This window comes from Lissotriton vulgaris, chromosome 11 (genome assembly GCF_964263255.1).
Source record: "Lissotriton vulgaris chromosome 11, aLisVul1.2, whole genome shotgun sequence".
In the NCBI taxonomy this organism is placed as follows: Eukaryota; Metazoa; Chordata; class Amphibia; order Caudata; family Salamandridae; genus Lissotriton; species Lissotriton vulgaris.
In genome coordinates, this window is record NC_141699.1 from 744,526,429 (window position 1) to 744,550,023 (window position 23,595).

Sequence of the window (23,595 nt, forward strand, 5' to 3'; positions counted from 1 at the left end):
ACGCCAAGGCTGGGATTGCACGGCACCCATTGTACATACATTCAAAACCTTTCCGCATAGGTTGACAAGATTCCATATGGATTGGGTATAAGTTACTAAGGAGCTGCTCCAAATAACACACAATAAATTACAGCTCCTTCTCAATCCTTGGAATAGCAAATAATCCACACAAGGGCCAGCACACTGTATGTAGCCCCTAACCTTTATTTTGCTTTCTTTTCATATCCATGTTCCATCTTGAATCCAGTCCTGTGTTGTTGAATTTTCTCTTCAGCACCATCAGCAGGCCCTTTAAGTCAGTGTTGCCAAATTGTGAAACACAGATTTGTTTTCACAGGCATAAAATGGAAAAAAGATCAAGCATAATTTGCAGTGCTTGTGGCTAGTGTATATACATAACCACCCTATGGTGTGCTTGCCCGGAGAAGCAGGATGTCAACATGTGAGAGAAACAGTAGGTGAGAATGAAGGTTGTGAACGAGAGAAGGCGGAGAGTAAGGAAGGTTACAGTGGGTGAGAAGAGCATGTAAGTGATTTGCAACAGAAAGGAGGCATAGAGAAAGGAGGACCAGGAATGTGTCTGTGCGAACAGGAGTGCTTCAGTGAGAGGACGGTTAAAGAGTGCATTCGAGTGAAAATGGGATGCTAAATGCAGTGGGTATGGAATGGAAGGGCAGATGTTAAAGAGAAGGATGTGCAAAAAAATGACAACATCAGATATCCGAGCTCTCAATTCTCCCAGGTTCATTCCTGAATAGCTCATGCAGTCCAGGTTTTTGATCTGTTTTCTGGAACTTGTAGACCTGTTTCATCCCATTATCAAATATATTCTACAACCTCCAGAATGTTGCTGGTTTTCATGCATGGAGCACGGAAACTTCAGAGCTCTGAGATTTGTGAGAGGAAGTTTAAAGATAACAGGTTAAGAAAGAGGATTATCAGATGACGACCTGGAAGAGAGATGGGTCTGTGTTTATTGACAAAGAGGACGGTGAGAAGGAGGGAGACTCAGAAAGGGATCAGGAAGGAGATAAAAGGAGTGTGGCAATGAAAAGGATGAGGTAGGAGGGTGAAACAAGTGTATGTAAGACAAAGAAAGGGATGTGAGGGGTTAGAAGGACACTGTGAGAAACACAGAAAATAAAGGGATTTTGATCTACAAGACACTGTGAGGCACAGGAGGGAGGAGCAGTTTTGGGGAAGAGAATACTTAGTGTGGATGAGTCAGCCGCTGCCAGCATGGGATGTTAGGCAGTAGCAAACGGGGCGCTATTTCTAGAGGGGCTCCTACAGATAGTTGTGCCATCCCCTTAGGTGGCAAAAATCATTGACCTGGCTTGAGGCGGTGGAGTGGGAAATAGAAGCAGGAGATGGGAAGAAGTGTGCGAGGAGCCGGCAGAATGAGAGATGGGGTATAAGTGGCAAAATGAGGATAGCGTAACAGAATATGTGTATGAGGATAGGTTGGGAGAGAAGAGGCCAGGGGCGAAGAAGTGGAAAGGAAGTGAAGGTAAGGGAAGATAGTGAACATACAGAGATCTGTGTGTGAATTATGTGCCTTTCGAACCTTTAATTGTATGTGTTCTGTTAATGATGGGATCTTGCACTTTTACACGGTCGACCACAGTACTTTGGAAGACTGGGTCAGACAGGCTGGCATCCAGGGACCGACCTTCCGATGGATCAGCTCCTTTCTTAAAGATCCCACTCAATCAGTGCGTCTGGCCACTCGATTCGGTGGTACTCTAGCACGCCTGGGGGGGTGGGGGGTCCGGGCGGGGGTCGGTTCTGGGAGGTTCTGGGCGAGGGGAGGGGGGTAGGCGGGGATGGGAGAGTTGAGGGGGGACGGGGGACGGGGGGTTGGTTGTTCAGCAAGGGTGAAGAGTGACTCTTGGTTCACCTGGACTTGGGGCACGGAAGAGGGAGCATGAGGACTGAAAAGCAGCACTGCCATTTCCCGACCGCTTGGTAGTTATGAACCAACACAGTATTCTCCAGCGCAGTTTTTTCCCCATGATATTGCCGCTCAACCTCCGGGGTGTGAGCTGAATGGCTGTGTGACACGGGAGCGGGGAAGTCGCGCATTAATTGAGCGCCAAGGGAAATGGCTCGAATATACTGTATGTTTCCTTGACCTTGCTGCAATAAAAAGATATTTACAAAAAAAAAAATCAGTGCGTCTGGCCACATTTACAGCCCCAAAGCTAACTACAACATGTGGGGTTCCACAAGGTTCCTCACTTTCTTCCCATCTGTTTAATCTATACCTCCTCCCCCTGATTCAAGCACCGAAGAAAATGAACGTGACAACTTTTAACTACGCCGACGTTCAATTAATCTTTACTATTGATAATTCACCTAAGTCAGTGGTTGAATTCCAGACCACCGTGCTCTTTATCCGTCATTGGATGGATCTAAACCATCTAAAGCTCAACCCTAGTAAGACGGAATTACTACTTACAGGCAAGAGCAAGACCTTCTGGAGCCCACAGTACTAGCCCACGGATCTTGGCTCCCCACCAGTACCATCTACCTCGGTAAAGAGCCTCGGGGTCATTATAGATAGTGACTTATCATTAAAAACCCAAGTATGTTCAGTGGTCTCCAAATGCTTCTATCAGTTACGAAAGATTAGGAAAATCAGCTGCATGGTTACCCATGCAGCACTAGTACAGGTAACGATGGCTTTGGTATTATCGCATCTGAACTATGCTAACTCAATCTACCTAGGGCTGCAACTCTTCCTCACGAGGAGGCTTCAAATGGTCCAGAATCAGGCGGCCAGGCTGATCCATCAACAACCTAGATGGCAATCGGCCAGACCACTGCTGAAGAAACTACACTGGCTCCCGATACCTCAAAGGACAGAACTCAAGACTGGATGTTTGGTCCTCAAATCATTGCACGGCAAGAGCCCTAAATGTATCAATACTCTCCCAACTAGGTACATCCCCTCCTGCAACCTTTGCTCAATGCATCTTCAGCTACTGACCACTCCTACCTGTAAACGGAAACAACCAGGTGGACTACGGTTTGCATATCTGGCCACTAGACTTTGGAATTCATTCCCTCTGGAGATCCGTTCCTGCACAGACCTACTCAAATTCAGGAAATCACTTAAAACGCGGTTGTTTATAAAAGCGCACGTATAATCTCCCTCTGCTCTCGGTATGTTCCAAATAGCGCTATGAAACCCCTGGGTGTATGTGCGCTTTATAAGCAACTTGTAACATAACATAACATAAGAGAACATTACACCCTCAGTCTAAACACCTCACATATTGTATTACACCAGAAGGTGTGTGTAGGTTTTGGAGGATGTCGGTTGTGGTTTAGCACATGATGCAAAAGTTATTTGATACAGATAAACAAGTCCTGTATTTCCAGGGGGATTTTTTATAATGGGGGAAAAAACTTGAGGATTATGATATGATTTTGATGCAGGAAAAGGGAGGTAGAGAAAGAGTTGTAACATTTCCACCTTAATATTCCAAGGTTGTGTTGTGCAAATGCTCTGTGATTGAGAAGGAGACATTGAGTATTGGTAGGCGATTGAGCACTTCAAAACATTTGTTTTGGCGTTATGAGTTTCAAGTACAAACAGATCACAGACTATTGTTTGATATTTTTACTGACCAGTTGTATCAGCTAGGCTACTCCACATCTGGCAAAAACAGTATTTTACCTACAGGTGCTGACATTTAGCACAAAGTATGGGCCTTAATGCTGTGATGTAAATACAGATTGCTTGATGTGATTGCCTTTAGAAGGTGACCACAAATGATGAAGATTGTTTTGTGGCCAATTTGGAGATCAGCTGCAGCGATGAAGAGAAATTAAAGGCTAACATAGTCCAAGATGTGGAGGCCTCAGTGGCTGTTAGTGTTTGGGAGACCGTTTTCCTAAAGGAGGTGAGAAGGAGTTGTTGTTGAACTGATATGTCAGTTTGGACCGAATTAGCTGTGGTAAAAGATGTTCCTTACAGGACCAACATGTTTGTGGTGTCTACTGGCTTGCTAGAGAGAGTGATGGTTCTTTTGCATGTGGGCCATACAAAAGGAAGGCAAGATAACATTTTTCGTGACCAGGCATGTATCAGCTCATTGAAAGATTTATCACAGATTGTATTTCATGCACTAGGAGTGACATATCTCATAGGACTCCAAGTGAACTTCTGTGCATGGAGTGGCAAAAAGCAGGACATGTGGTCTTGTGAGGTTTGATTATTACATGAGTTGGTGAGAAGTCTGATTTGTGAGTGGCATCACTATTGAGATAGTAATAGACTCCATGCGGGAAAACTTAGTCCAAAACAGTTATCTGGATTGTGTGGTGATTGACAGTGGTTAACAGTTTATGACTTCCAGTGTGGAGGAATATTTGAGAACCTCACCATTGAGGGAGCACTTATAGTGCTGCATTTTGTGTATAGCCAGTGTCTTCATGCATCCTACTAAAACACTACAGGGTGGGGTTGCATCCCTCACTTTCCCTGTGTCTTTTCACAAACTGCAACATGGTTAGTACGTCCTCAATGATGAGGTTAAACCCACACATGCCTTAGATCACCGAAATGTGTGGAACGCTGGACCCTTTGATGAAGCACGCCCCCTGAGGGTGGGTAAGAGCTCTGCTTTCTTTAAAGAAATTTCACTGATATGGTGTTACGTTGCTTGTATTAAGATAATAGGTATTACCCCCCAACAATTGGCCACTTTTTATCCTGAATTCCCTAATACAGGTGTATGCTTTTACTTCTTTTCTTTCCTTTAGAACTCTCTTAAACATTAAAGTATATATCCACATTCAATCAACTAAATGTATCGTTATTGTACCTGCCATTCTGTGTCTGTCATTCTTAAGCTTTGGGCTTTAGCTCCACCCAAAAGCTTTTTCAATACGATCTTTATACATCAGGTATGATTTAAACAGACATATGTCATACAGAGGCTTGATATCTTCCCGGGAAACATCGGTTACATTGAGGTCTTCACACCGCAATACCTTTACAATGCAGGCATTACAACGGAAGTCGTTACAATGACTTGCGCTGGATGGCGCTCTAAGCTAAGGAATAGTATGATTTACTATTCCAGCACCTTCCCTACTGTAACGTAGGCTGGAGTTGTAATAGGAAATCATACTATTCCTAAAGTCCAGCGCCCTCCAGCGCAAGTCATTGTAACGACTTGCGTAGTAATGCCTGCGTTGTAAAGGTATCACGGTGTGAACACCGCGATGTAACATCATATATTCTATCTTCCCAGGTAGTGGTGCACACCCTCAAGTCATGCCTTTTTTAAGACCTCTTGGTTTGGATTGAAATGTTATTATTCTAAACCCAGCACCTTCATGCATTAGGCACTAAATCCATTTTTTTTTTTGCTCATGTTTTTTTTGTTTTCATTCCTAATCTCCTCTTCCTTTAAGTTCGGTAGCTTATACTGTAAGCCAAATGGGCGCATAACTGCTACATCTTCAGTCCATGGACCAGTGATCTGGTGCACATCGAGGCTTTACGTGCTACATCTAAGAGGAAACACTTGATTTAATCTTCTGGATGAAGAGTAAAAAGGTCAGAACAGGCATGTAGTTGTAATTAGTCTTCCTGCCAATGAAACTGTGAAACACCCTGTCCAGTGACTGCCTCCCTGCCCTGTAAAGATACACGCATGGACCCCACACCAATCGCGAGTATAACACAAGCAAGGATGATATTTCCTGGCCTCACGACCAGTTTTCCTTCGGCCTGTTTCAGTTGGATCCTGTTGTTAATGTGCTGTGAAGAGACCATACAAGAAAGCCCTTTCTGGTGAACTGTTGAATTAAGTCACACTTCCTGTCAAGTTGCTGATGTCTCAAAATACAGATGCACTCTCCTTCGGCACATTGATGTTGCTAATGGTCACATTAACAACACTCTCTGGGTGCTAACTATGTTACCTAGTCTTTGTCCTTTCTGGTTCCTTCAGAGTTTTGCATTGCTGAGTGGAGCGGAGCGCAGCTCTGTCCGCAATACCTGCTGCTGCAATCCCAACTTCTAAAAGGCTCATCAAGCTCATCACACCTCAGTCTCGCCTGGAAGCAAGCCTACCTGCTGTTTGGTAAAAATGGTTCTTTAGAGCAGTAGCACCAAGCAACTCGAACCCATGAGAATATTGATGTGTTGTTGCTGCTCCTACATCTGACAGTGAAGGGATAAGTGCTCAAATGAAGGTCTCGAGTACATTCAGATGTTCCAGGTGCCAAGAGTCACAGCAATTGAAAGCAGCAAATTTTCTCAGGATTCTGTCATTTCAGATTTCCCCTCCCTCTCATCCTTTCCAGAATCCAGATTTCTTAGCAGATAGGTCTAACATGTGTCACCTACGAGACCAGGAGTATGTGGAGCTTGATTTTAATTTGCTTTCCCAACTTCCCTCAGATCCCAAATCACTGACATGCTAACATCTCTTCAGTGCACACTTATTTCTGGAGGACAAGAAGGCCATGCATAAGGCCAAGAAAACTACTGTGGTTCTTCCAAGACCGGTTCCTTGCCAGGTCCGGATGATATCAGTACAGCTTCTAACTCATGAAGACCGACCCACTCTAGGACTTGCAGAAACGTAGTCACTCCATCCGGCACCCACATCCTTTTCTTACTTGACACTGTTTGTGTACGTCCAGCTGAAATCTCCTGCATTGCTCCCAGATAAATCAATGGGGTCCTGTTTGGCAGGGATGCTATTTTTAGCCCATCCCTTAGGCTTTTTTTCCTTAAAGATTCTAGGCTTGAGGTATCGCTACTGTTAGGTGAACACATAAGAATAGTTGTGCTGGTGAGAACAAATATGTTCGAGGCATATGGGCTGCAGATGGTACATTATGAATAGATCGCCATCTGGTGTTGGGCTCGGATGATTGCACTTTGTTTTTCTCTTGGAGAGTCTTTTGTATCTTGGTGACTCCTCCCTTAGTTGGTAGTGCGCATGGGCATCGGCTCCATCCTTAGATTGTTTTTTTCCGCCATCGGGTTCGGATGAAGATCGAGACGCTCCAGATCAACTTCTGAAGAAAGTGATTTTTCGGCGCGTATTCCCTTTCCAATTCGACGGTATTGTTAGCGAACGCGTTCTTTTCCATTCCGACGCGTTACAAATTCAAAATAGAAGAGAAAAACTTGGATCTACGTCGAGGAACAGGAGACCTTTCTCGGCGCAGTCAAGCCCGGAGTCCATGGAAAGGACTCCATTCAAAAAATGTCCATCGTGTGGTGCGAAGTTCCCACACAAGGACCTACACGAGGTGTGCAACCTCTGTCTATCGCCTGAACACGAATCCAGGGACTGCGAAGCCTGCGCAGCATTCTCCTCCAAGCTAACGATCAGAAATCGTCGAGCTCGAAGACACGAGGCTTCCAGAATGCAGGCGGAGGCGATCCCGGAGCTGTTCGGAGACGAACAAATCGAGGAAGAAGAGGACCAGTCGGGGTCGGAAGGGGACCAGTCGGAGGTTGAGGAACTCTTCGAGCAACAAACCGTGAGTGACGACGTCCCCTTACCGAAAAACCGACCCCGTGCGGTAACGACCCCGCCCTCGGGCCCGGTCAAATCGCTGAAAAAAGTTTCCGACGCCCCGCCTTCGGGCCCGGCAACGAAACCGAAACTGAAACCGAAACACTCGGAATCCCACCACGTCGGATCCGAGAAAAGGGCGTCATCGACTTCGACACCGAGGCGGCATACAAAGGAGAGCTCGGTATCGAAACATTCCATGTCGAAAAAGAAATATGATGTATCGCCCAAAAGACACTCGATACCCAAAAAGTCGGAATCGAGCAGACATTCGGTGTCGAAAACAGAAAGATCTGAGGATCGAAAACAAAAACAGCTCTCGGAACCAGGACCCTCGGTACCGATTCAAGAGCAACAAACAGATCCCAAGCAAAAGATCTTGTTTATTGACCCACAAACTGGGAAAGTGGTCACGAAGAAGAGAAAGAGTGAACAGTCAGAAGATAAACCTCTTCCTCCAAAAAAGAGAACAATGGGGACGAACATAACTCCTCCTGCTTCTCCTCGTCCTAGAGACACACCCTCTTCTCCTATTCCTCACAATAGGCCACATATTCCTACACCCTCCACACCAAGACCAGCTACACCTCAGTCAGATGTAGACAGTGATATAGGGGAGGGAGAACCTCAAGGGGATGACGAATCTATCCAGGATGAGGAAGATCCATGGGAAAATTACAATGTAGGGTCAGATGAGGACAACAACCCAGAGCTATACCCCTCAAAGCCTTCACCACCTGATGATAACACAGGTTTTGTGCAGCTCATTAATAGGGCAGCAAAATATCACAAACTAGATATGCACACAGAACCTCAGATAGAGGATTTCTTGTTAGAGACTCTACCTAGTGCACAGAGAACATCAGGTACTCTTCCTATGCTAAAGGGTCTTCTCACTCACACAGAAGAAATATTCGAAAACCCAGTGAGAGCCAGGGTGTTAAACCCAAGAATCGATAAAAAATATAAAGCGGCTCCAAAGGACCCAATATTTATTAGAGGGCATGTACCTCTAGACTCGCTGGTGGTCTCAAACGCTCGTAAGAGAGCAAACTCATTATCTACAGGAGAGGCTCCTCCACCAGATAAAGAGTCGAAGTTAATAGATGCATCAGGCAAGAGAGTAGCATCACAGGCAGCAAATAGCTGGCGTATAGCTAATACACAAGCTCTACTCGCACGTTACGACAGGGCACATTACGATGAGTTAGAAAAACTTCTCACACATCTTCCAAAAGAACATCAGAAGAAGGCAGACCAATTAATTCAGGAAGGTAAAATAATAACTAATACTTCCATTAAGTGTGCGTTAGATGCAGCAGACACTGCAGCAAGGTCTATTAACACTAGTGTCATGCTAAGAAGGCACGCATGGCTCAGAATCTCAGGATTCAAACAAGAAGTTCAAACAGCCCTACTGAACAGACCATTTGATCAGAAGACATTGTTCGGTTCAAGTACAGACGAGACATTAGAAAAGATGAAAAAGGATACAGAAACGGCTAAGTCAATGGGAGCATTGCAACAGCCAACGCACAGAGGTTCCTTTCGTAGATCCACCTATAGAGGGGGCTCAAAAAACACAGGAACAAATCAGCAATCCACATCTTTCACACCAACATCACCCAGAGGTAATTCAAGAGGTAATTACAGAGGTAACAACAATAAGGGTAGAGGCCGCGGAAATAATAACAACCACAACGCCTCAACACCAAAACAGTGACTTCATAGATCTCCCCCCAGACCACATAACACCGGTCGGGGGACGTCTATCACAGTTCCTACCTGTCTGGGAAGACATCACGTCAGACAAGTGGGTGAGACAAATTATCCAACATGGTTATTGCCTAGAACTCACAGCTACCCCACCAAACATCCCCCCCAAACAGCGCCCAATGAGTCAGGATCATCTGACATTGTTAAGAGAAGAAGTGCTAGCACTTCTACAAAAGCATGCAATAGAGAAGGTCCCAAAGGATCAACAAGGAACAGGAGTATACTCTCTATACTTCCTGATCCCCAAAAAGGACGGGTCCCTACGACCAATATTAGACCTCAGACCTCTCAATGCTTACATAAATTCGGAGCACTTCCACATGGTCACGCTCCAACAAGTACTCCCTTTACTGAAGAAAGGGGACTTTCTTTCTACACTGGATCTAAAAGACGCTTACTTTCATATCCCAATTCACAAAGCCCACAGAAAATACCTAAGGTTTGTGTTAGAAGGACAACACTACCAGTTCAAGGTCCTTCCGTTCGGTGTCACAACAGCACCAAGAGTTTTCACAAAATGCCTAGCTGTGGTGGCAGCACACCTAAGAAGACAACAAATACATGTCTTCCCATACTTGGACGATTGGCTAATAAAGGCCAAATCAAAGGAAGAATGTCTTCACAACACACAGAAGACAATTCAACTGCTGCACCACCTAGGGTTTACGGTGAACTACAAAAAATCACACCTGCAACCAAACCAGATCCAGCAATACCTGGGGGCTACAGTAGACACAGAAAAGGCAATAGCATACCCCAACCCAATCAGAGTACAGACAATGGTCGGGTTAATACAAAAATTTCAACCACAACACTCACTACCAGCACGAGTGTTTATGCAACTATTAGGCATGATGTCCTCTTGCATACTGCTAATACCACATGCCAGACTACAAATGCGCCCACTACAAGAGTGTCTAGCGACACAGTGGAATCAGGCTCAAGGTCAGATTACAGATCTGGTGTTGGTAAACGACCGGACGTATCGCTCTCTGAAGTGGTGGAACACAGAAAACATTTCCAAAGGACGGTCGTTCCTAGAGCCAGTTCCACAAGTAATAATAACAGCGGACGCATCGCTCTCCGGATGGGGAGCGCATATGGACAAATACACAGTACAGGGGAAGTGGAGTGCGCAGCAAAAGAAGCTGCACATCAACTACCTAGAACTGTTAGCAATATTTCTAGCACTAAAAGCTTTCCAAATGCAAATAACAAACAAGGCAGTCCTGATCAGAACAGACAACATGACTGCAATGTATTATATTCAAAAACAGGGGGGGACACACTCTCTCCAACTGTCCAAACTAGCACAGGACATATGGAGATGGGCCATTCCTCAAAAAATCTACCTGTTAGCGGAACACCTACCAGGAATTCAAAATCAAATAGCAGACATCCTAAGCAGACAGTCAGAACAAGTTCACGAATGGGAACTGCACGACCAAATACTACAGCCATTCTTCCAAAAATGGGGGCAACCAGAGATAGATCTGTTTGCAAATCATCAGAACGCAAAATGCAAACAATTCGAATCCAGGTACCCACACCAAAGGTCCCAGGGCAATGCACTGTGGATAAATTGGTCCAACAAATTTGCTTACGCGTTCCCTCCTCTACCACTAATTCCATTACTGGTGAGGAAACTGCAGCAACACTCAATGACAATGATACTAGTGGCACCCACGTGGGCAAGACAGCCGTGGTTCACCACGCTGCTACAACTCTCACAAGTACCACATCAAAAGCTAAGGTTATTACCCATGCATCTTACACAGAACCATGGAGAAATAATGCACCCAGATCCCAAACAACTGAACCTAGCGATCTGGCTCCTGAGGTCATAGAGTTTGGGTATTTAGATTTACCACCAGAATGCATGGAAATCATTAAACAGGCAAGACGTCCTACCACCAGAGCATGCTATGCAGCAAAATGGAAGAGGTTTGCTATACACTGTAACAGTAAGCACATCAACCCTCTGGACGCATCCACTAAACAAATCATTTGCTATTTATTACACTTACAACAATGTAATCTAGCATATACATCTATTAGGGTTCATCTAGCAGCCATAGCGGCGTACCTACAAAACAGACAACACCTGTCATTGTTTAAAGTACCAGCAATTAAAGCTTTCATGGAAGGACTCAAAAGAGTCATTCCACCAAGAAGACCACCTTCCCCAGTCTGGAATCTCAACATAGTGCTTACCAGACTAATGGGGCCACCCTTTGAACCTATGCATAGGTGTGAAATACAATTCCTCACATGGAAGGTGGCCTTCCTCATAGCTATCACGTCACTTAGAAGAGTAAGTGAACTGCAGGCTTTTACGATTCAAGAACCATTTATGCAGCTACACCAAAATAAAGTGGTTCTTAGAACAAACCCAAAATTCTTACCAAAGGTTATTTCAGCATTCCACATCAATCAGTCAGTGGAATTACCGGTTTTCTTTCCAAAACCACAAACAGTAGCGGAAAGAGCCCTACATACACTGGATGTTAGGAGGGCCATATTGTACTATATAGAGAGAACACAAACTTTCAGAAAGACAAAACAGCTATTTGTTGCGTTTTCTCCCACACATAAAGGCAATCCCATCTCCAAAGCGGGCATTGCCAGATGGATTGTAAAATGCATTCAAATATGCTACTTAAAAGCAAAGAGAACATTAACTGTTCCTCCTAGAGCTCACTCTACACGTAAACTAGGAGCATCTATGGCATTTCTGGGAAACATTCCACTAGATGACATATGCAAAGCGGCTACCTGGGTTACACCGCACACTTTCACAAAACACTATTGTGTAGATGTGCACACAACACAACAAGCTAGAGTGGGACAAGCAGTATTAAAAACATTGTTTCAGACAGTTGCAACAGACACGGGCGACCACCGCTAGGGAGAGAACTGCTGTATAGTCTATTCATAATGTACCATCTGCAGCCCATATGCCTCGAACGGAATATGCTACTTACCAGTATGCATCTGTTCTTGGCATAGAGGGCTGCAGAGTGGTACATGCCCTCCCAGCCTCCCCGGATACCTGTGTCTGTTCCAACACTATCTTATTTAGATACACTTACATGGGCACTCTTATCTGTATTCTACTATACTACTCCATCTAACCCTACTATGGCAAAACAATCTAAGGATGGAGCCGATGCCCATGCGCACTACCAACTAAGGGAGGAGTCACCAAGATACAAAAGACTCTCCAAGAGAAAAACAAAGTGCAATCATCCGAGCCCAACACCAGATGGCGATCTATTCATAATGTACCACTCTGCAGCCCTCTATGCCAAGAACAGATGCATACTGGTAAGTAGCATATTCCTTACATCAATTCAACCAAGCTAGACAAAGTGGTGCTAACAAAGCTCTTGAGGTTAAATTCATCAAGACACCACTTGCTTTCTCCAGTAAGGCCAGTTTTCCTTTTTGAGCCCTAAGTCCCCAAGATGACTTGCAAGGGATAGAAAAAACAGCAGCCAGGGACAACTATGTCAAAGTCTAGAAATACCAGACATCAAAGACCCATGTTTAACTCTGGGAACCCCTAACTGCTTAGTCCGATGGCAAAAAATTGTATCAATTTGGAGGTTTCTCTGTCATGCAAGATTATCCAATCATGGAATGCTCTAAGCTCCAGCTGTGGCACAAGTTAGTTTGACTGTTACTCTTTCTTGCTTATTAACTAGTTTCATGAAAAGTGTATATTTATGTTCCACTTAAGGATAGAAGCAGCCAAACAGAAATGCTGATCGTCTGGTACCTTATTTCAATTCTACCAAGGCCATGAACCGTGATCCTTCCTTGCACAAGTAGATGTTGCTGAGGCCTTTGAATATGAATCCAGAGGACAAGGAAGATGTCACCAACCTCCATTCAATGGGAACAGCTTATTGAACCCCCTACCAAAATAGTCTTCCAGTAGTACAAGGTGGGCACAGTCTGGGTCAAGTTTCTGATCGCCAGCCAAGTGTTCCCGGCCAATTTACAGTTTTCATTCCAACAGGTGAAGATATTCCAGGCTTTTATGCCCAGAGCATCCTTTTATCGCAAGATGCAGGCAGATATATCCTCTTCACTGGCCTGTTAGTTTAAGAGAAGATGTTTTAGGGATAGACCACATGCATTTGCAGAGGCTAAGAGGTCCCAATGACTTATCCATTTTTCTCCCTAACTCCATGTCAGGAATTTGCTGCACTGCAGTAGGTGGGGGTTTACCGCCACTGTTAACGTTATACACCAGAAGCAAGAGTCCTGGAATCAAAGGGATGTGCTTACAACTTCCCCATCATTTTTCTTCGCAACACGTTTGCCACAAACTGCATCTCATGAAGACTTGGACGAGGTTGAAAAGCACTTTCCTTTTTGCGAAATAGAGTTGGACCCACCTTCTGAAAGTGGAAAGATATACAACTAATTACGTCTTAGCAATATAAATAGGGAGAGGGATCAACCACATCTAGTTTTTTAATGATCTAAACACGTTCCTACCGTTCTAGAATTTTAAGACACCAACCGTAGTGTGCGTCCTGCCTGTTTCCGATGGATTTTCAGGACAGTCGTTATCATCTCCTTGTCCTGCTGGAGCAAAGGAATTCCCTTTACATCACTGCAGGAAATCAACATTAACAGTAGAAGGCACTGTCCTTCTGAGGGAATGTGAGCCTTAATCCGCAGTGACAGTGCCCAGTCTTCACAAAGATCTTTGCTCACTTGGTGGCTTTTGTGTGGTGACTGAAATGTCCAGTTGCCTGATCAGTGCCTTGTGAAGTGGGTTATGAGAGTCAGTTGATATCTAACCCGAGACTTGTAGCTTGGGTTCCCAGTCAACAATCCTCAATCCTCGCTATCATGGCCTAGATGGGGGTCTCTGAGCGATTGTGAGCGGGCCAGTGGGCATGGGGAAAGTGGAGGGACCTGTGATGGTGGAGGGGGTGGCCAGAGAGACCTGTAATAGAGGCACACTTTGACTGTAAAATGATGATGTACACTTCGACGGAAGAGGGCGGGATAAGGGGTATGGAACATACGGTCGTTAGCGGAGGATGGCGTGCATGGGTGGGATAATGCCTTGTGGGGTAAGGGATACAACAACGTTAGAAAACCTGGATTGATATTGTGATGTGGCCTCCAGGAGATATAACAGTTTGTAAGTTGGGGATTGGGTGGAGGGGGGGGGGGGGGGGGGGGAGGGGTAAAAATAGAAAAGCAGATGCAAGGATTTCCTGCTCCACAGTTGTGTTTGTTCTTTCTTACTATGCTTATATCGCTTTTACGAATAACGCCGCCCATCCTCTGGGATAAGGGCCTGACGGCTGTGTAATGTCTTATTTTATGACCAATGCCTTGTTACTGTAAATGCAGGAATGTGGATAAGAAGGATTATGCACTACATGTATCTGCAATAAAAATTGTTGATTTTTTTTTTTTTTTAATTAAAAAAAAAAAAAAAAAAAACAATCCTCAATCCTATCTGGCACCCTGAAAGCGGATCCATGTGTTCTTCCTGCCTTCAGGGATATCAGTCAAACTGTGGACTACTTCTTAGAATATGTTTTTGTGTCATCATGGGTGCTCCAGGTCCTCATGGGAATTTTGAACATCAATTTTGGGGCTGTCCTCACCTCATGCTCCATATGCACTTCCTGCAGCTCCACATAACTGAGCCTAGGGATTGGTTACTGGTTTGTCAGCTGCCCTTGTCCCTTTGGAGGCGTGTTGGCCTAACATTTGATAGCAATGTTCTGATTGGCCATTGTTGACCCCGCTCATCCCGAGACTCCTGTTTAGGATCAAGGGCAGCCCCAGGTGCTTGTTATTCTTTCGTCTTCTGTCTAGTAGAACCGAGTCTGTTTCTCTAAATTCCTGCATCTTCTTCGAGGCAGAAAAACAAAAAAACTCAAGTGGTGGATGAAATGCTTGATTTATACTCAGCCACTGGTAATTACTATGTGCAGCACTCCAATTCATCATTTTGTGCTCGCCGTGCCACAAAGTACATGGACTAAACATACACAGATCATACTTTGTCCCAACCCAGTAGACACTGTCTAGTGCGAACCAAATATCTAACTTCTACCTTTCATAGGTGATGGCGATGTAGTAGAAAACATCAAGTGTGTGTTCGGTATAACTTTACCTCTAGATATCTCATGACTCAGAGTTCATGCCTTCTGGCTCTGCCCCCCTGCCCCCCATCCCCCAAGTCTAAAAATGTGGAAGTTGATGCTTCTGTTGCTTTGTGTATCTTAACATTACAGTGTTTTTGGAGTAGTGTCAGAAATGCAAAAATGGTGGCAATTGTCAAAGCCGCATTGAGACAAATGTTCCACCCCACTGCAGATGTCCAGTTGAAAAAAGGCATTGACAGCTTGTCGTATGATTTCAGTTCTTCCCTGTTCACATTCACAGCTGCTGTGCAGAACAAGCCAGGACCAGAGGCAGATCAGGAACCACTCCCTACTGTGTCCGGGTGAGTTTGCTGCAGAGTAACTAAACATCAATAAAATGAGGTTTATGTAAATGCGCAATTTGTTGCCAAAAGCGGCTCGCGTTGTTGCTTGCAGGGTGAAGCAAGAAAGTACAAAACTAACTCAGACGACAGTTCATTATGTTGCATTAATATTCAGATATCAGTTGTTGAAGTTCTAAAATGCAATGATAAATGAAATAGTGCCCCAAGCAGAGAACTTGTTACCTAGAAGGGTAAACCCAAATGAATTCACTGGGACCTGGGTATGGAAGCCAAGCAGAGAACTGACAGAATGTGAGCCAAGCCCACTCAACACACACAGACTTTAAACCCCCAGGTTAACCCTTGTGGGTCTAGCTATTATTTGCTGCATGTGTGTAGCATGGTGTGCAGCGCTTGTCACTAAGCCGCGCCGTGTGATCAAGCCGCACTGACGCTTCGTACAAAAGGTTACTTAGAGCAATAGCACCAAATCCACACTGTCCCTTTAGAACATGACTGTAAAGTGATAGGAGTTGGTAGTATAATCTGAGCTTCTGGGCCTTAAGTGATCACAGCCAGTATAAGCAGCGTGTTTTCTGATAGGTCTGCCCTTACAGGGTTTCCCTCTGCCTTGCATTCTTTGGGAATCCAAATGCCATGGCATACTTGCCTAACCTGTACCACCTGTTGGATCAGGAGCTGTTGGCACTCGCTTTTCATCTGTTTGCCCAACTTTCTACAGATACCAGATTACAGTTGACAGGACGCTAAAAAACCCTCTTCAGCGCAGACTCATTTCGGAGTGCCTAGAATGCCGTGCACAAGACCAAGGATACTCATTTAGTTTTGCGAGGACAGGTTGGTCGCGGGGTCATGGTGACGTCTAACAGCTCCCATCATCGAATTATCATTCCCTTCCAGTATTTATAGAAAGAGTGCCACTCCATTTAGCACCACAATCACTGTCTTGCCATATAATGCCTATCCCGGTCCAGCTGCCACCTGTCGACGCACTTCCGTATACAACAGCGTGTCACTGCAGGGCAGGAATGGTAACTTAAATCATTCCTTAAGGCTCCCTCCTCACAAGAGGACAAAGTTGATGTATCTAAACTCTAATTTGAACACTGATACCTACCAAAGTATGTACGGGTGAAAACAAGGAGTTACATCAATGCAACCAAGTCAGTCTACTAAGGGAGCGTTTGCAGATGGACGCAATTCCTGCACCAAAAAACTACAATCACAATGTTTTTGCCCAGAACTGGGAATAATCGCACAAACCCAGGAGCAGTGTATGCTTCCACCGTGATGTTGCATGAGTTGATCGGACTGGCCTTCAGTCCTGCTCTCAACTCTGCCACATTTCCTGCAACATTTTCACCAGACCTTATCTGTTCCCAGTTAAACCAGGCCTTGAATCTTGGGACCAAGAACATTGGGCATGAAATGTGCTTGTCCCATAATTCTGGACCCAGAGTCACCAAGCCGGCCGCTCATAATGGTAAGTGGTAGAATTCCATGAAGTTACTTCCCTGGGAGTAATTCTGCCACTATTAATCATGCCCTACGTCTCTAGAGAAAGCTTTTGAGGTTAACTCCACCCATAACCCACTCTGTTTCCCCAGCATAGCCAGTGCTTGTTATCGAGCCCAAGTCCTCAAGGTGTCTTAGAAGATCAGGAAAAAGCTGATGTCTGCCGTGGCTATGTCAAAGTGTAGAAATACCAGACACCCAAAGCAGCCTGATGTTCATGTATGGGAATCTCTTCTGCACAGTCCTATGACAAAAAGGGTATCAATCTGGAGATCTGTCTTTCTTGCAGAATAATGCCTAGGCCATACTGGGAAGGGTCGGTATGCATCTGTGGCATACATATGACTGCTTCATTTACTTGTTCCCTAACTATTCTCAGAAGAGTGTAGGTTTATGTTTGACCTAGGGACGGAAGCAGTGAAGTCGCAAAATGCTGACCTTGTAGGACCTCACTACACCACATGTTTCATGTATATTCCTACACTAGTAGGGTGGCTTAGTTTCCATTATCCAATTGAGCACACGTTACTTGTTTTGCATACCTTTTTTTTTGTTGCAATTTTATATAGCGCGAACTTGACCCGAAGGTATTATAGTGCTTTACGTGAGCATCAGTTGCGTTACAGACGGACACGTTCATTTTTAGGCACAGACTTATCTACCCTATACTTTGTATGTGCAAGCTGTTCAGTAGTTACCACTGCCACCTCTTTGCTTGTTCACACCACCAGAAGGGACTGATGTTTCTTCAGGCACAGGCAGGTGCGGCCAAAGACTTCAAATGTGAAGCTTGAGAAAAAGAAAGATATCACTAACTCCGCTTAGTGAGAATATCCTTCTGAACCCTCACTGAAAAAAGGTCTTTCAGAGTACAAGGTGGGCTCGGTCGGGGCAAATATCTTTCCTTCATCCAAGTTATTACCTTGCTTTGCTCTTTAACAAGATCCAAAGGAAAAACATTAACTGAATAATCAAGGGCTTTTTAAAAATAGTTAATTTAATTGGCTTTTCTCATTCTTTCCAAGCACACTTCTTGTTTGAATTCCATAAAGAAGGAGTTCCATGATTTAAATCTGAGATGGCTAAGGCTCCTTTGCAATGGAGGTCCGTCTCTGGAAAAACATATTTACCGTCTCCCAAAATTGGGTGGCACCTCAGGGCAGTTCCTGATGGTGCTGGGTCCACCACAATAGATTTTCCGTGGATGGAGCCAGAGATGGTTCTGCAGTTCACAAGATGTAAAGTAATTTGTTCCTCTTTGTTACTATCTTAACTCTATGGTCACAAATGTGCTTGGCCACTGACGAGTGTTAAACTACTGAGAAATCGAGATGGGTCCTCCTCTAGATGATCTGAGGCATTTACATAGACACACTTCTACCAAAAGCACAAACTTTAAATTCAGTTCTTGCAGCCACCGTTCCTACAACCCAGAATCGTTCAAGCAGCAGCATTTTGAGCCTTTTGTAATTTGACAAATTGTTTCTTAGGAAGTTGAAGATTGATGCTGTTGATCTAATCTAATTTGGAGTTCACTGTTGCTCTTACCACAGTTTTCCCGAGATCAGTATGTATGTAATAAATGGCTTCTCAGTTTATGTACTTGGAAGAACGTGTTCTTAAAGGCGGAGTTTACTTTTGGGATAAAAGACTGTGGACTATTTAAGGTAGAAAGAAAGCTACAACGTGGTTTAATAACAGAGAATGATTCTCATCTTCCAACAGTAAATAAGATTTAGGCCTCCTGTGAACAATGATTTTGACTGTGACACCCAGCAACGTGGAGACATATTTGAGCATCAAGAGATAATTGTAACTTCTCATAAATATTTGTGATGAGGGTAAAGACAGGATTAATGCAATCATTGCAAGGGTGTTAAGCCCTGCTGCGCTCCATATAGATTTTAGGAGAGTCAAATGTTCAGTACCTGATTTGGAGTTTGGCGAACTTGACTGATACCTTAATGCCATATTGCAAGTGCCATAGGATAAAATGTATTACAAGTGCCATAGGATAAAATGTACTTGTCATAATCGGCTGGGTTATCTGACAGGTGTGATGGAGTACTCATCTGCCAAACTCGAAATCAGACCGTAAGTCTTTCAGCTGTAAAAATGCTGTATTTTCACCTTACAAAGGCTTCAAACCACTTGTCAACGGTTATCTGGTCCTTCTGAAATGATTTACTCCTATTGTTTCAGCCACTTCTGCTGTGAGTCCGTATCTGGATAATGCTTCTGCTGAATAGCTTGGGATTGTTATTTGGAACTGGTATCGCACTGGGTCGGCCATTGTCGGCAGTGCTAGAGTAGCTCATTCAAAAGTGTAGGCTCACTTAACAACCAGTTCGAGATCCGTTACAGGCTGGAGACTGAGGAGGCTTTTGAAGATGTGGTGTCAGTAGGGTGCGCAAAGTGCCTTTGTTAAGTGATGGTGTCTAGCTTTGGGTCTGTTTCTTGATGATCGCTTTTGCTATATGGGGTGGGGGGTTAAAGATCACAGCGCTGGTGGGGGGGGTCGTTCCAGCCCCCAAAGTGCAGCGCAGAGCAGGCTGAAAAGTAATATTGGGAATAACGGGATGCGCCTGTTTTCTAGTCACACTGTCCATTGTTGCCTGGTCGCTTCTGCCTCTTTCCCTGCAGTGCTATCAGGAGGGGCGGGCTTATGCCAGCTACTTCAATGCAGCGCTTTTTGGAGCAAAATAGCTTTTCCGCCCCAATTTACGTGCATATGGTCAGTACCCGCCCATCAGCCCATAATTGGAAAAATATATATGACACAAGTAAAAGTGCAAGAAACAGCCCTTGCTGTGTACTGTAAAGGTGTGAGACTTATGAAGGTCTTGTACTTAAATAATGGTGTAGCACTGCATTTCCTCTTGCAGTTCGGCACTAGAATAATGCTTAGTGGGTAATGTAGTGCCACAGGTTCATGCGGTCGCTAGTGGCTATTGCCACAACTGAGGGCAGCATAGAGCTACATGTGAAAATGTAGGGCAGGCTGTTCGCTGCCTGTTTTTAAAGGCCAACAAAAATACTGTTATGTGCTTTTGACATAGAACGCTATTCCCAGATTTGGACCTTCGGTGGGGCGTTAGTTTGTACCATGAGGCTGGGGACTGTTCTGACGCAGTGTACTTCTATTCTTGTTCTGTACAGGTGTCCATTGCTCTGCTGAAGTATGTGTGTTGTAAGTATCATTTAGAGGCATCTGCTGTTCGGTGACCTAATAATCGGTCAGTTGTATTTCATAGTTATTGATCACTATAGGAACTTGGGTGTCTTTATGAATGGCCATGTCCATCCTACAATTTTAAAATCCTTATAAGTAACTTTAAATCAAATCTTTTTGCTGCAATATGTTTGTGGTTGTTAAATGCTGTGAGGGTACTCCCAGATTTAAAAATTCTTAATGATCTCTCGGGATTTTAGATAATGTGAAATGTGCCTTGAATAGTTTGTATATATAAGCCCAATGAGTGGGAATGAGGCGGCCAACGATAAAACAAAGAAGGGAATTGAAAGGGATCAAGCAGGATATTGGCATGAATGCAGTTTATGTTTCAGACTCTTCCTTGTTGTTGGTTTGTGCTGCTTATTGGCTAGGAACCTGAAGTATTTGTTGTGTCCTCTCTGCACATCACTGTTTTCCTTTGATTCTTAGGATCTGCCTTTTCACGAGGCAGGCATGTGAGCCTCACGTGGACCTTGGTATGTTTTACTTTTCTCTGCTTCATATTCTAGAGGTAATTGGGAATCAGACAAAAATATCCGAATGGATGGCACTTTTTAATTAAATCAGTACATTGCTTACGGAAATCCCCTGTTGCAATTAATGATGCCTATAGTGACTTCAACAACCCTGTTGGAATAATGGCGTCTAGAGTGATGAGGCTTCAACAGCAGACTCAAGTTGGAATTCCTTCTCCTATGGTGTCCTGTTGTTGGTAAGGCTAATACCAAAGCTTCAGTTTAATGGTCAGTCAAACTGACTTCAAGAAAAAATTGCTATGACAATGATGGCCAAAAGGAACTTGAAATAACTTTTAATTAGAGTAATTTTAGGAGTAAGAATGTAATGTTCTACTGAGGATTGACCGTCCTGCCTAAGGAAGAGTGCCATTATAGATTCGAGCCAGTATTGCTACATCACTTTTCACCCCTCTGCAAACACCTCTTCATCCCAAAACATTTTAATGTGGTGCCTAAAATGATAAAGCCCTGCCATCTGTCAGACTGGACAACAAACCTGTCCTACAGGCACTGAGTCTGTCAATTGTTTTTGTCTTTGGTGGCCTTCCACATTTTATTCCCCAGGCTATTCTGGAAATTGGTGGGTAAATTGGCTGTGCTGTTTCGAGGTCACATTTGTATCTTCATTGATGTTATCTAATTGGTCCTCATGAGTTGGTTGTATAGTAAAATACATAAATCGCCATTTTGAAAACCTGCATCAGAACCTGAAACATAAATCTAGTCTCAAAGTGTGTGGTGTTCTATGGAAGTCCACAGTTCTAAGTTTGCAGAGCATGCTCCAAGCCTAATAGTATCAAGATTTAAATGTGACTGGTTGAAATGGCTGCCCTTGAATTCAGCTCTCCTGTCACCAAAGGTCCCTTAGCTAATAAGTTTATGTTTGAGGAACTGAAGCCCTATCATTTTTTTTTACTTTAATATTTGTGTCCATCTTGGGGGCTTTTAGAAACCTGAATTGTTGAAAGTCTTAAAATAGGTTGTGAACACGGAAAAGTGACTATTTTGCATAATATACCTTAGAGTAGATAGTTACCAACTTTTTAAAACGCCTTCATCTGATTACCCCTCTATTTTCTGTTCTACAACAGTAAGTGCTTATCGTTGCCAGGCCTGACGATGAAGACCAGCAAAATTGGGTATCAGATGTAGCCAACTGCCAATAATTTCAGAAATGTGTAATTAACATAAGGAGTTCAAACAAAACACAGTTGTGAACCTTTCTTTTTATTTTGGTCTCGTGCACAACGTCAGCATCAGTACTGCATAATGTTTTGCAGACTGTCTACACGAAGGTCATCATTAAAAGTGCAGAGTACATCCCGATTTAGGTGCAAGTCCCTGTTTCTCTCTGAATTCACTGTTGGCTCTTTTAGAGACGATTGGAGATCCCTTGGTGTAGGTCCAAGGGAAAATGTATTTGATTTTGATATGTGGGTTCCAGACATTCTATTCCACTGGAGTCCAGACATAGTGAATGCCTTTGTTTAGGCATACCTGTGCAGCCTCGGATACAGCATGGCGTTCAGCCCACTTTGATGTGCTGGGTGTTGAGTTGTCCTGAGGGAGAACAGCATGCAGAGAAATAACTCAAGCCATGCAGTTATATTTAGATGTGATTTAGGTAGGATTAAAGTATTTTTAAATATTGAAAACGTAAATGTTATGTTATCTGCCCTTTGACCTCAGGAAAGGGCAGATTAGGGAAGTCAGTTGGTGTTCCAGTATTTCCGAGTACCTTTAATTCTTCTAATATGATCTTTATATTTTGAGAATAAACACTATTGCTGTTACCTTACTAGAAATACATATGCGTATAGTAGCACATTGCAGAAGTAAGACTAAGAACCACTTCCAGATGTCGAGGCAAAGGATACGCCTAAAAACAAGGCTATATATCCACTGCCATCAAAGAGATGTGGAAAACAGCACATATTTGGCCCCTAGGGGGTTTATTGATGATGTCATTGGCTTTTTGTGCTACGTGTTTTCAACAGTGACCTCTCACAATGTTATTTATAATGTTTTTGGTGTATATTGACTATAGATATTGCAGTCATTTCACTCACTAGTCACGCACACCCTTTGATAGCGTAATTGTAATTAAAGGCTGCAGTACCCTGTGCAGATGCCCCTGCAAATAGTACATGCAAAAAAGGCTTTATATCCTTTGTAAGTAAACAGATGGGGGGGGGGGCAATCATTATGGCCATAGATATCACTATACTGATGTTAATGGTGATGTGGTATTTGATGTCACAATTGATGCCATTGGTGATCTAATCTGTGAGCTCATCTGGGCGTGTGATCATAACCATACGCTGGAGACACTGTGAATGTGTAACTTGCAAATGAGAGTTCCACACTTCTGTCGAGCTACACAGCCATACTGTGTGTTTAGAGTCTTCAATTATAGCCACCTTGTGCATTCAGTTGAACTTTTGTATAGGACTATCTATGGTTTTTGATACCACACCAATATCTTCTCCCAAAAGTGTTTTT

At 43.9% G+C, this 23,595-nt stretch overlaps 1 protein-coding gene across 3 annotated transcripts in view; it reads left to right on the top strand.

The window, feature by feature from the left end:
- The window catches only part of PPP2R3A (protein phosphatase 2 regulatory subunit B''alpha), a 1,213,285-nt gene that overhangs the window by 261,417 nt on the left and 928,273 nt on the right, over window positions 1–23,595 (top strand). The window contains exon 3 of one of the 3 annotated variants that reach the window (XM_086943862.1): window positions 15,762–15,822. The exons of the other annotated variants lie outside the window; for them this stretch is intronic. The gene's annotated coding sequence lies outside the window, so the exon portion shown is untranslated. The remainder of the gene's footprint in view (window positions 1–15,761; window positions 15,823–23,595) is intronic. 3 annotated transcript variants of the gene reach the window in all.